The 14,821-nt window shown below is 41.8% G+C and overlaps 1 pseudogene; it reads left to right on the top strand.

The window, feature by feature from the left end:
- The first annotated feature begins 6,659 nt into the window (after positions 1–6,659).
- On the top strand, positions 6,660–7,646 carry LOC116758397 (annotated as a pseudogene).
- The last annotated feature ends 7,175 nt before the right edge of the window (positions 7,647–14,821 follow it).

Genomic DNA, 14,821 nt, shown 5'->3' with positions numbered 1-14,821 from the left:
CAAGAGTTGGGAATTTGGGGAAGGGGTATAATTATTTTAGCTTCACAGTAAGAGATTATGACCCTGATAGGAGAGAAGTGGATGGGGTCTGGGAGTGGAGAACGGAAGAGGCAGAAGATTTTTCTCATCTGGCTGCAGCTTGAAGAGCTGCCAACATAAACAGGGTGTGGCTGTCATCTTTCACAAATCCTCGAAAGGAGCCGCAGAGTCCTGTGGGTTTGCACAATACCCACTTCCTTCTGTTCCTTCCATGTCCTTTCACCAGATACACAAATAGATTTCAAGTCTTTTCAAGTTGGATATTTGATAAATCATAAACAAAACATGGACATGAAGGAAATCTGGCCTTAGTCAAACACCAAAAGTTATTTTTCTTTTAAACTCCCGACTCACTTTTTTTTTTTTGAAAAATGAGGCCTATCGAGTGATTTTTTCCCCCATTGCCATCCGTTTTTCATGTCCTTGTGGGGGTGGGCGACGTGGGGTATAGAGGACTGAACATGGACTTTGGATTCTGGAAGACCTTAGTACAAATGCCAGCTTTATCACAACCTCTCTGCATGACCTTTGGTAAGCACTTCCCCAAAATTCCTTTTTCTCATCTGAAAATGCATTTAAGAATGCTTTCCATTGGGAGCTACTGTGAGGCTATTATGAAACAAAGGATACAAGAGGCCCAATCTATACAGCCAAAAGTAGTAGTACCTGTCAGTCTTCTTTCCTCTTTCTCCTCATTGTACAAAATCATAGAATCTTAGAATTTTGAAGAACCCATTAGGTCAACTAGTTCAGTCTCTCTGTCTCTCTCTCAGATAGCCTATTTATTTTACTTTCTTCCAGTTTTATTGAGATACAAATGACATAACACTGTATCAGTTTAAGGTGTACAACATAACAATTTGGTACAGGTATATGCTGTGTAATGATTACCACATAGGTTTATGTAGTTATGATACATCACCTCACGTAGTTACAATGTTCTTCCTTGTGAGGAGAACTTTTAAGATCAACTCTCTTAGCAACTTTTAAATATATGATGCACTATTGTTAACTATAGTCACCATGCTGTACATTACATCTCCAGAACTTATTTCTCTTATAACTGGAAATTTGTTTTGGTCACCTTCACCCATTGCCTCTGGCAACCACCAATCTGTTCTCTGTTTCTATGACTTTCTTTGTTCGTTTTTAGATTCCACATATAAGTGAGATCATCACTGTCAACTGTACTATCTTCTCCTCACGTACTTCCAGTGATGGGGAATTTACTCCTTTCCAGAACATCCATTCTACCTTTGGACTGTCCTATTGTTTCCTTATAATTTCTCTGTCTCTGTCTCTTTCTCTCTCTCAATTTTACCCATTCAGTCCTAGCTCCAACCCTTGGAGTCATTCAGAAGATATTTTTACATTGAAGAAGTTCTGTAAAATAATTGGTGCTTTACAAAGGTAACTGCCGTTGATGATATAGTTACCTATTTTGAAGCTGAAATCCACTCTTGGCTTTCCCTGCTCTAGGGATATATTACTGGAACCAGACCAGGGACTAGAAATATAATGGAAGCAGGGCCAATGGAAATCAACTCCACCCAACCAAAGCTGGCATCCTTTTTCCCTCCGAGCCCTGATGGGCAGCCAAGCTGTCAGTAGGTTCTCTCTGGGATATGTCATACCCCACAGCTAGATAGATCCAATGGTACGTCAGAGAGAATGGGCCTTGCTTTAAAGCCCCATCAAGTCCTTCCCTTGGTGGCCAATTTAAAGTAGCTACATATAAATTTTTTTTTTTTTTTTTTTTTTTTTGCGGTACGCGGGCCTCTCACTGCTGTGGCCTCTCCCGTTGCGGAGCACAGGCTCCGGACGCGCAGGCCCAGTGGCCATGGCTCACGGGCCCAGCCGCTCCACGGCATGTGGGATCTTCCCGGACCGGGGCACGAACCTGTGTCCCCTGCATCGGCAGGCGGACTCTCAACCACTGTGCCACCAGGGAAGCCCTACATATAAATTTTGTTTATCTTTTTGGCCAACACCAGTGTTCCAGGTGCAAGTAGAGATGGGTTTCATTTTTGTCACAAGCTTCTGGTCTTAGCCATCTGACCGAAACCCAGAGTTTACAGAGTTGTGGGTGAGTTTGCCTTTTACCCTTCTTTAGATATGGTTCATGGTGAATTCTAGAATCACAGAATGAGAGAGTTAGAAAGACCCTTGAAAATGAGGAAGGTGGAGCAGGCAATATGCTGGAGTCCTCTTCCCTACTGCTCTGACTTTGACCAGAGGATCTGGACTTGACCTATTTTATATTCTGGAATTCTGCAGAAGCTCTCATTTTTAAAAAGTTTCTGCTATTTACAAATGGAAAAAAGGAAGGAAAGAAAGAAGGAAGGAAGGGAAGTGGACTAGAAAACAATGATCTAAGCTGATTTTTTTCTAGTATAGACAGGAGATAAGAAGATTAAAATTCAGAAAGGCAAATATTTTTTCCCAAGGTAACACAGCAGAAAGGTAGGAGAAACAGGACTTGAAGCACTTTTCTTTTTCTTTTTTTTTTTTAAGGTTTCAGTCCAGGGCTTTTTACACTATTCTAGACTCATGAATATGTTCATGTGTGTGTCTGCAATTAAAAGAAAAATCATATAATTTCCTTGGATTCTCTCTAGCGACCGTTGAAACTCCAGGTTTTAGAATAAGGTAAAGCAGAAAGAGCTAACCTTGGAGAATGAGATTTAGGTCCTAATTTCACTTCTGGTACCAACCAGCGGTACAGACAATAACTCTCTCTCTTTGGCTTCACTTTTATTTTTTTATAATGGACAAAGGCTGGGCTAACTGGTTTCTATCTCTGATATTTTATTATTTTAGGCATATCACCAGAATTTTCTGGACATTCAGGGAGTATTTAAAATAGGGCAGATCCAATAGTCTTGGAATTAGGGAAAGTTTATAATGTCTATATAGTAACTATCTTATAGCCCTTTTTTCAGCCAGATGACATATATTCATTGGACACCTATAATCTGCTATGTACTGTAACAGATAAGGAGAAAGAATTGATGAAAGCAGAAAACACATTTCTTTTCCTGCATGTTATTCTCTCTAAGTTTTCTTCATCATACCCTACAAAGTCATCTGAAGTGCAAATAGGCTCTATACCTCAATTATATCATTAATTTGGGAATTACCACATTAGAACCTCATTGCTCTCTATTTTGGTAGTGGCTTAATTTTGTTAAAGTATGAATGGACTTGCTCAGGTTGAGGAGAAGAAAACTCTTTACAATGATTTTCAGAATTCAAGTTCCACATGACCAGTCTTGTCCAGTCAGTTGGGATGGGGTAAGTATAATATCTATTGCTGTTCCATCTATACTATGGTCCTATGGATTGCCCAGACCCATGGCCAGGTTCTTTCAAAGCACTCAGGAGAAACAGTCTCTAGAGCCAAAGAATCAGGGGTTTAAATCTTGGTTTAGTCATTTAATATCTCCTTGAGCTGCCATAGCTTCAATGAGATTCTTGTCTGTAATACATGTCTTTTGGAATTGTAAATTGAACTCATTCAGCAAATGCTATTTAATGTCCACTATGTTCCAGGCACAGTGCAAGGAATTAAGGTTATAATGCCCTCCCAGACTTCACAGTTAAGGATACAGACAGAACAAGTCAGCAAGCAAAGAGTAAATACAGAGTGTGCTAAGTGTTATCAAATAAGCCAACACGTTGCTATAAATATTGGCCATAACTTCCTACATCGTAAAGGGCATATGGTTGATGTAGCAATTATTATGTAGAAGCACGTGCACCTGGGGTTAGTCAGCCGGTGCAGTGGAGAGCAGACCCTGGATTAGGGATGAAGTACATCTGGGTTCAAACCCCGATAGTGTGGATCCTTTGTTAAATAACAAAAATATTTATTTTTCCCTCCAAAACATGATGTGATTTATTTCATTTACTATTCACAACCTAGGAGGTAGTCCTAGTATTGCCTCCCCTTTACAGTAGAGGGAACTCAAAAGAGATTTGAGAATCCTGTGTCAGTGTGAGCAAGGCCACATAGCTAGTGAGTAGTGACGCAAGGATTGGAGACTAGCTATGTCTGACGTCAAGGCCATGCTTTGGAGGACCACCAATACCATGACCGATGTGAAAATTTTGTAGAAACTTAAAAACACTAAAAATAAGTGATGGTGGTTCTCAGACCATGCAAACTAATTTATATATAGTTATTATCATAAGGAAATTTAATGTATGTCTCATACTCAGATAATTCAGGTCAAAATGACCAGGTTATCGATGTAGTAATCATATAAAAGAATTGGCAATTCGCTTTTATCACACTCTAAAAATGTAATAGACTAGGTATCATAGAACCTTGAGGCTGAAGTAGCAAGAATCATGATGAATCTTACTAAAATATACCTTTGAAAACAACTGTAAATGTGAAAAATGAAGGGGGAGGGACGAGTTGTCTGGCCATATATGGTTTATCTTCTCGACTGCACTGCAGAATGAATGGTGCTGTTACATCTCAGGGAAGAATTCGTTTCTAAATCTACCTATTTTAATTCAAATCATCATCAGCTTTCTTCCCGGCCTTTGAAGCAACTTTCTATTCTTGCAAATTTCCAATCTTCCTTCTCAGCCTTCTTTCACTCTGATCCATCTTTTACACTGCTTCTGCACTGCCCTCAGTTATATTGTTAAACACGTACTTGAGGGCTTCCCTGGTGGCGCAGTGGTTGAGAGTCCGCCTGCCGATGCAGGGGACAGGGGTTCGTGCCCCGGTCCGGGAAGATCCCACATGCCGCGGAGCGGCTGGGCCCGTGAGCCATGGCCACTGAGCCTGCGCGTCCGGAGCCTGTGCTCCACAACGGGAGAGGCCACAACAGTGAGAGACCCAAAAACCACGTACTTGACAGCTAGTTCCCTGCTTACAAAAAAAAGTAAAATTTAAAAAACAAACAAAAATAAAATGTTCATGTTTTCCCTTTGGCCATAGGGGAAAGGTCAAACTCCTTAGCGTGTTATTTATTCAACAAATAGGTATTGAGCATCTACTATGTGCTAAGCACTGGTCTAGGTGCTTGTGATACTTCAGTGAACGAAAGAGACAAAAATGCCTAAAAATCTTTGTCTTCATTGAGCTTACATTCCTGATGAGGGTGAGAGACAATAATCAACAAACCAATGAACTATGTGCAATAGTAAGAGGTGATAAGTCCTATCAAAAGAAGAGGGCGGGGCCAAGGGGACAGAAGCCCAGAAGCGGAGAGAAGGTTGAAATTAAACATGAATATGTAAACACATACATGCAATTATATATAATATAGTATGTGCAATTATATACGGAGTAAATGCAATTACGTATATGAAACATTTCAACAAATGTCCTCACCATCTTTGCTTTTGAAGATCTTTCACAATTTGTTTAGCCCCTGCTGTCTCTCAAAAGCAGCCTTATATTATCTTCTCTTTTTTTTTTTTTTTTTTTTTTGCGGTACGCGGGCCTCTCACTGTTGTGGCCTCTCCCGTTGCGGAGCACAGGCTCCGGACGCGCAGGCTCAGCGGCCATGGCTCACGGGCCCAGCCGCTTCGCGGCATGTGGGATCTTCCCGGACCGGGGCACGAACCCGTGTGCCCTGCATCGGCAGGCGGACTCTCAACCACTGCGCCACCAGGGAAGCCCCTATCTTCTCTTAATTCTATTTAGCCTGTGCTCCTGCCATGCTAATGTTTTTAAGGTGCCTCAAACACTATGGTCTCCTGTGCTTTTACAAATACTTTCCCCATTTTTAATATAAAGCTCTTGAGCCAACCACCTGTCCCGCTCACACACACAATTTTCATTCTGGTGACCGCTTCCTCATTGCTGGACTCTTCCTCAAACACATCTCCTCTCAGAAGCTATGTCCAGGACCCAGGGCACCGTGCAAATACTACTCTTAGAGCACTGTCATGCTGTGCTGTGATTTGTCTGTTTCCTGACTATCCTGTACAGTATGTTGAATATTTTCAACTTAATAGGAATGTTTTATTATTTCGTACATCACTCGCATTTCTCTATCAAACACATGGGGCAAGGTGAGTTGATAATATTTGTGCAAAATGAGCATAAGCTTTTCACAGTGTTGAACTTCTATTTCCTTATCCCTTTCTTTAATCTCTAAAGGGGATGCCAGTTTTTCAGATCTCTAAGTGTTTCATTCCTCTGCTTTAAGGAAAAAGAACACCTTGACCCCATAAAACCTGGTCAGAACAGACTATGATGATAAGAAACACAAAATTACCTCTCTAGGCATTTCTTCTCAAAAAAGAAAAAAATCTAGTATAAATCTGAGTGGCTCATTAATCCAATCACAATGCTTGGATCAACTGGAAAAAAAAAAGTGGGGGTACTTAGTCCAAGTGCTATTAACAACCTCCTTTGATAAAGTCATGACATTGACAGTGAAGGTGATGATCCAGATAATGCAAAAATGCCAGTCTCTTCTGGGACCTGTCACTTCTGCATAAACAAATGAATCAGATCAGGGTGACAACAATCTCTTTGAAAGACCCAATAAATGCTGTAGAGGGGATTTCTGCATTGGACGGAGGTAGGACATTTGCCTTCCACTGTCTCTTCTGGCTCTGGGGCGTCTATGTTTCCATGACAGAACAAAATGGTTTCTTCACCTGGATTTTCTTTGCCCCAGGAATCTCATTTTGGGGCTTTGAAGGCAGCGGAGAGAAGAGAGATGGCCCTGGGAAGGAATATCAGCATGATGACCAGTTTCATCCTTTGGGGATTTTCAGAGCATCCAGAGCGGCAGGTAACCCTCTTTGTACTGTTTCTGGGGATCTACTTCATGACTCTGGCTTGGAACCTGGGCCTTATTGTCTTGATTGCCATGGAGTCACACCTCCACCCCTCCATGTATTTCTTCCTTTGTAACTGTCCTTCACCGATATTTCATACACCTCCTCTATAGCCCTTAAGATGCTCTGTGACTTCTTCAAGGAGCAGAAGACCATCTGCTGTGATACTCAATTTTTCTTCTTCATTGGCATGGTAAGCACAGAGGGCTGTCTCCTGGAAGCCATGGCATATGACTGGTACGCTGCCATCTCCAACCCTCTGCTCTACACAGCCTTCATGACACCCACCATCTAATGGGGATGGCCATTACGGTGCACGCCGGAGGATTCCTCACCGGATTGGTCCAAACCAGCTCTATATTCTGGCTCCATTTCTGTGGGCCACGAATCATTAACCACTTTTTCTGTGACCTGCCACCGCTGCTGGTCTTGCCTTGTTCTAGTACCTTCCTCAGCCAGGTAATGAACTTTCTTGTTGTGTGTACAGTTGGTGGGACTTCAGCTCTTGTGGTCCTGGTTTCCTACTGCTACATCATTGCTGCTGTCATGAAGATCCATTCAACCCAAGGGCCAACAAAAGCTTTCAACACCTGTTCCTTTCATCTGACCACAGTGATTCTCTTCTATGGCTCTGGTCTCTTCTCATACCTCCATTCTAGTGCTGGCTACTCATTAGACCAAGATAAGGTGGTGTCCATGCTCTATGGAGCTGTGATTCCCATGATGAGCCCCATCTCCCCATCAAGGAGATCAAAGATACATTGAAAAAGCTCAAGGAGAGAAAGAAGTAGATGTCCTCTCTGTGTCTTATAGTTCCTTGAGTTTAAAAGAAAAAACAAACAAAAATCCCTTAAGTTTTGCTATATGTAATCATAATAATAAGTGGCCCACTTATTATTAGTAATAATAGGAATCTGAATAATAATTTAAAGAAACTCTTTCAAATAAGATCCCCAACCTACATACCTACTGTGTAATTAGGCTCTACAAAGGTTTGTTCCTTCCTTTTACTCTTCTTGTCGTAGACTGTTAGGGTTTCAATTTTGATCACTTGCAATAGAAAATAAATATGCTTTGCTATGATATTCCTTAGCTTTATGGCCTCAGGTGCTGTGTCCAGGATGCCTTAGAGCCAGCTGGGGCATGGCCTAGGACCATGAGCATTGATTAGAGACCTGTTTACAAAACACCACTCATACCAGTCCATTCACTATTTGGGACAAATTTTTTGTTCCCTTTGCCTTGGATACTTACCTATCCAAAGGTTGATACTGACCAGGAAGGCTGACTCTCTGACCTGAGAGCCCTCGTTGAATTGGGTTCAGCAGTGGTTACTCGGAGTCAGCAAAGCAATAGGGTATCTGTAAACTGTGTGTGAAAAGAGACCAGGGTCACATCTGTGGGGTCATGGTGTCCCCTGGGGTCAGAAACAGGGACCTAAACCAGCAGATCCAAAGATGTGAAATCACAGTGAGCAAAGAGCAGAGATAAGGGTAAAGGAGGATCCCTAAAGGAGAGCAGAGTGCCATACCGTTAGTTTTCTTGGCTGAAACTGCCTAGTGACTGGGTGGGACCAGATTTAAGGAACAGAGTCAGAGAAGAGTCTTCCTCTGGCAGCTCTGATTCCATATCTGTTCCCTAGACCAGCTTCCACTCTTGCTCTGTGCATATTTGACTTACTCTCTGTTCTCACCTCATCCCCAATTGACTTTCACTCCATATACTAGAGTTTGTATCTTTTCTACTGTTGCTCCGGAATTTGAATGCAGCCTGTTCCGTGATTCTGGCACCCCTGCTTTCATTTTCATGCATTATCTCAGAAGGGGTCCCTTCTATGTCCTATCCCAGATCTCTATGACATGATTTGAGATAGGACAACCAAGTCAGTGAGTTTGCAGAAGAATTGAATGTGGATTTTAATTCACCTTTGATCCTATTCTACAAGATGGTTCTTGAGCAAAGGACAAACATTTATGAAGTCTTGCTTCTTTAGTGGTTGTGTATGTAAATCATGGTGAATCGTGACAGCCTTCCCTAAGCTGCATCAACTTTGGCTGTAACTCTTCTGCTTCAGTCCTTCTTTCAGTTCTTGCTGGTATTTGATCCATTCTCCTCTGACCACTTGGATTACTGGGAGTTTATGTATAGGAGGGGTATGACTTTGAAGTTTGTCTGTAAAGCCTTCCTTGGTCCTTGACTCCTCCAGACATAGTAAGGAGTTACTGCAGTGTATTCCCATAGCATCGTCTATTTCATCCATCAGCTCCTACAACACTACTATTTTTTTCTTGTTTATTTTTCTTCCTTCTACTCAAGTTGTAAACTACTCTCTACTGTTTCCCTGAAGCATAAGCTATGACTGGGACAAACTCTGTGTTAATAAATATTTGTTAAATAAATGGATAAACAAATCCAAATTCACTTGGTAGATGATTTAGAGATTCATCTTAGGCCAAAGGAATGAATTAACACTTATCAGAAGCTTATTATATGCCAGACATTGTTCTCAGAAGCTTTTAAAAACTTCATTTCAACTCTATAACATACAAATTCCCTGTTAAAACAAAATTAAAACACCATAGGTAAAGGAATGTTTAAACCAGAACCCTCAATTTTAATCCCTTCCTGGTCTCCCCAAGAGGTAGCTACGGTTTATGTTGGCAGACATGTAAATTTATACTTTTTCTGCTTACTAACTTTCACATATGTACCAATCAAAAATATATCGTACTGCTTTATGTAGCTCTCTATGTATTCACATAAATATAATCATATTGAATGACCATTCTATACCTTGATTTTTAAAAATTCAATCATTATTTCCTGGACCTTTTTCCATATCATACACATAAATCTACCTTAGTCTTTTTCATTGTTTCGTAGAATTGATGTGTCAAAATGTATGTACCTATTCCTCCCTCATGGACATTTAGGTAGTGTCCAGTTTTTGCTAGTTTATTATAAACAGTGTTGCAACATGCATGTTTGTACATACACTTCCTGCTAATATGCACTTTTATGGTAGAAACTGAGAAGTTGAATTGCTGCTTATAGGACATGTATTTTTTTAAATTTTAATAGACACTGTCAAGTTCTCTCTAGAGCGGCTACCAATGGACCCTCCTGTCAGCAATGTAATAGGGCAGCTATCTCTTCATACCCTTGGTGAAGGATGATACTATCAAACTGATTTATTTTTCCTCCCTGATGCCTCTTTAAATGTATTCTTTTAATCCTTGAAATGATCCTATTAGGTAGGATCGTTTATTGTCCTCATTTACTTACTACAGAAAGTCTCTAATATACATCATTTTTTTTTCTTTAGTTTTCACAACCACACTATGAGATAGGGGTGCTAATCATCTTTATCTAAGAGATGAGATATGTAAAACTCGGGAAGGAGGTTACATAACATACACAAAGGCACACACTAACAAGCTAAGGAGATCCTAAGTGCATGTCTACATGACACCAAGGCCATTCATTGAAAATACATATTCTTACATGTATGCTTGGCATCATCCAGAGATGAAGAAGGAAATATTAAAGCAAATTCTGTAAAAAAAAAAAAAAAAAAAAAACAGAAAAACAAAAAACGACTAATTTCTCAAGTCAGGCCTGATTTCAGTGCATAAAGAGAAAGGAGGACTGACTGACTTCTGTTAAATAGTTAGGATTAGTTTCAATAAGATCACCACTTAAGTTCTATACCAGGAGCTTTATTTAAAACAATAATTTAAAAAGCATTATTCAAAAATAGATTTGTTAATGGAACAAATATTTTTTACATCTTTATTGGAGTATAATTGCTTTACAATGGTGTGTTAGTTTCTGCTTTACAACAAAGTGAATCAGTTATACATATACATATGTTCCATATCTCTTCCCTCTGAATGGTTTTATTCCCAAATAACTATGAAACAAGGAGAAACCAAAATGTTAAAACAAAACCAAAATTGAATTAGTAATGAATGAATAATGTTCTTCAAAGGTAACAATAGCAATGAAGCTCCAACCCAACTTATAGCATCTGTTTCTATATTCAGATAAAGAAATGACCAGTTGTGCTGTAGGCTCTGGTGAAGGAAAAGTCTTGAGAGGCAATGTATCAAGATATCAGGGTTAGGGGGATAATAAGAGGCAGGGCAGGTTGACGCCTTGAAGTTTCCCTCTGGATTAAGCCAGATAAAAAAGAATTTAGCAGACAACATTGTATCGGCATCCATAGTGAATTGTTTACAGTGGAGGACCCCAGAAGAATTTTACTCTCTACCTGCTTTCCTATCAACAATTTTTCCATATTTGTCCCATTAACACTGTGAACTGCGTCATTGAATATGGAAACACAAGCTCTTTCTACATTGATTGCTGAGAAGTTTTGGGTAAAATTTGTGACTCATCTGTAGCAAGAATTCAGGTAACTCTGATGAGCACTTTTTTTTTTTTTTTTTTTTTTTTTTTTTTTTTATGCGTTACGCGGGCCTCTCACTGTTGTGGCCTCTCCCGTTGCGGAGGACAGGCTCCGGACGCGCAGGCTCAGCGGCCATGGCTCACGGGCCCAGCCGCTCCGCGGCACGTGGGATCCTCCCAGACCGGGGCACGAACCCGCGTCCCCTGCATCGGCAGGCGGACTCTCAACCACTGCGCCACCAGGGAAGCCCCTGATGAGCACTTTTATTCTCACTCCTGGCTCTACTCTGCAGCTCTACTTTTTTCTTTCACCACTCTTTTAATCTGTTATTTTGTACATTTTATATAACTTTGCAAGCTGCTTGCTCAAACATTTTGGAACCAAGTAGAATATAAAGATAACCAAAGAGTTTGCTTTACCCACCAGGTCGGTGCATTAGAAAGTGAATCCATTTTGGTTCTTTGGGTCACCTATATCTCTAACCTTAGCTGAAATCAAACTTATCTCCCTCATCTGTAGTCATCCAAGACGCCTTTTCCATCACTCTCCCCATTCTCTGTCTCTTTCTGTTTCTTTCTCTCTGCTTCTCTCGTCTGTCTCTGTCTCTCTGTGTCTATCTCCCTCTACCTCTGTGTCTCTCTGTGTCTCTGTCTGTCTCTACCTCTGTCTGTCTTGGAGGACCACCCTGACCCGCTGGTCCAGGTTGAGACCTTCCTCTCTGGTCATTTATAACCCTGTACTTCCTTTTCCGTATAAAGCATCATTGTTCAGTGTCTACCTTCCCATTAGACTATAATCTCCATGCAGAGCAAGTGGTACCTGGCATGTAGTCTTTGCACAATGAGTTTCTGTGAGTACATTAATAATTTGCTCTATCTCAGAACATTTTTAGTCGTCAGTGACCTCCTAGTGACTAGTCTATTCCACTCCCCTCTTTCACAAATAAAGAACTGAGCCTCTGGGTGGTGAAATAATTTGCAAATGACTCACAGCTGGCTACTGAAAGCACGTCCCTCCGGCCCAGCAATCTTCCCATGTCTACACAACAGCTGGCCGTTACCATCAAAATCCTACCCAAACTGCGGTGAAAGGTCCTATAAGAAAGAATGCAATATGGTCTAAAAACCATATTGCTTCACAGTTTGGCAGCTTTGACTTCCTGTTTTCAGGGAAATCTTGCCACTTCAGCTCTGTGTCATGAATTTTATGGCTCGGGAAAGTTTTCTCCTTCTCATCATAACTATAATGCCCCACTTGGAAGAAACTGTACACAGACTGGCAGTTTTCAAACTGTATTCCAGGGACCCTGGTGACCTGCCTCCTCCAAGTGGTGAGAAGGAAACGAAGCCATCGGGCTTTGCGGCTCTGGCCCTTGTTCATCCGAGGCAGCTCTTCTTTCCCATGAAAGTTTCCCTGAAAGACTGCATTTGAAAATAAGGGTTCCACAGCTAAAATCATGTTTATAATCTACAAATTTAATACAATCCTCTAATCTGGGGAACTAGAATTAGGAAATAAAAGCCCAGAGGAGAGAAGCAATTTGCAAGAGAACAAGGAGGCTGGGATTCAAACTGAGTTCTCCCGCCTCCCTGTGTCTTGACCACGCATTTTTCTCTACACACACACACACACACACACACAGACATATACACATACGTAGACACATACACACACACACATACCTATACACACATACACACACACACACAACACACAGGCATACACACACACTACACACATATACACACAGACACATGTTCACACACACTCACACACATACATACACACACTCACACACACATACACAGCCACACAATACACACACTCACATACACACACATACACACTCATAAACATACACTCACACATACACACTCACACAGTACACACACACATACACACACACATAAGTGTGGAAATGAAGGGGAAGGAGGGAAGGAAATGGTTCTCGTTGACATCCTACTGTCTGTAGAATTGGTCTGAGATCTTTCTCCACCAAAGGACCTCGGCTTTCTCCATCCTTCCCTCCCTCCATCTCACGCGGTAAGCAGCTGCTCTTCGTGCCCCGTGCCTCATGAAACATTCTGTTCTCGTCACTTCCTGTGGAAGCTGTTCACGATGTTCTCCATCTTTCTCCAGGGGACGCAGGGAGAGGGAGAGCAGAGCACATTAGAAGCCCGCCTCTCTCTGCAGAAGGAGAGCTGTCCCCTCTGGAGACAGGGTCTCAGACTTCAGTGAAGGTGTTCTTTTACTGGGAGGAAGGGACGTGACAGCAGGAAAGTTTGTTCTCCAAAGCCCTTGGGCCGCAATGTATGTGCCCGCACCCCCATTATACCTATGAAAAAGTTAACTGCACAAAATAATCATAACAAGAGAGGATTTGGCTGGTTGAGCTGACGCAGGGGAGACTCCCACACCTTAGACACGCAGGCACAGACCCATTTCCGCAAACACAAAGATTCAAGCTCAAAACCAAGAAAGGGAAATCTGCGGGTGCTAGAAAGAGAGCGCTTACAATCAGAGCAGTGAGTGGGTACTTAAGCCTGTGGCTGAGGGACATTCGGAGACAGATGCCGACCTCAGAGCAGGGTACTGGGGCTTTAAGGGCTGTGGGAGATCACCCAGGCCACTGGTCCTGCGTACAATGTTCAAGGGAGGCTGGAACCATGCTGGGAGTCAAGAAGCACTGCCTCTGCCACTACCTGCAGATGAGGAAAACTCCACCCACGCGCCCATGGAAAATGGCTAGGATTCCTGCCATCTTAACAGAGATCAGAGAACCCCAGGCATGTGTTGACACATATGGAAGGTCTTAGTTCACATCGACTCCAAACCAAGAAATTAACACAAACTCTGGTCCAGTATGATTATAAGGCCTCAGCAGAGACAAAATGAAAACCACCTTGGAGGAACAAACCGGTGCAAACCAGCCTTGCACAGCAAACCTCAGTGGAAAAGGGGCTTGAGTCACATATGTCAAACCACACAGGGAAGTAAGTCACCAAGAGAAAGTTTCAGCAGGAACAACGTGGGAGAACATACACGCCATGACTTGTACAAAACAAAATCTTCTAAAACTTTTGAAGTAAAAGATCGCAGCCAGAGCTTTCAAATTGAGGCAGGTTGTAACTGGAATGCAGACTCGTGCATCATGAAGATGCTGGAAAGGACCTCAACACACCCTCTTATTTTACATATTGGGAGACAGAGAGAGGAAATGACTTGCCTAAGGTCACCAGCAGGTTAGTATAGAATGACGAATAGAATCCGAGTCTCCATATTTCTAACCCTGTGCTACTTTTACTGCCCCACGATGCCCTAATTTCCCAAGATAGAAATTAAAAACCTACCTTCAAGAGAAGACCAGGAGGAAAGGGGGGCAGAAAAGCCTACTCAAGACCCAGGAAACCGCCAAATCAGGGCTCTGACTCTTATTAGCAAAGCTCAGGTTTGGTGTTCGAATAACTAGATTTTTTTTTTGGCCATGCTGCACGACATGTGGGATCTTTGTTCCCCGACCAAGGATCGAACCCTCACCCCCTGCATTGGAAGCAT

Source organism: Phocoena sinus, chromosome 8, assembly GCF_008692025.1.
Source record: "Phocoena sinus isolate mPhoSin1 chromosome 8, mPhoSin1.pri, whole genome shotgun sequence".
NCBI classification, from domain to species: Eukaryota; Metazoa; Chordata; class Mammalia; order Artiodactyla; family Phocoenidae; genus Phocoena; species Phocoena sinus.
The sequence above is the reverse complement of the archived record's forward strand: the minus strand, read 5'-3'. Positions and strand labels throughout refer to the sequence as shown.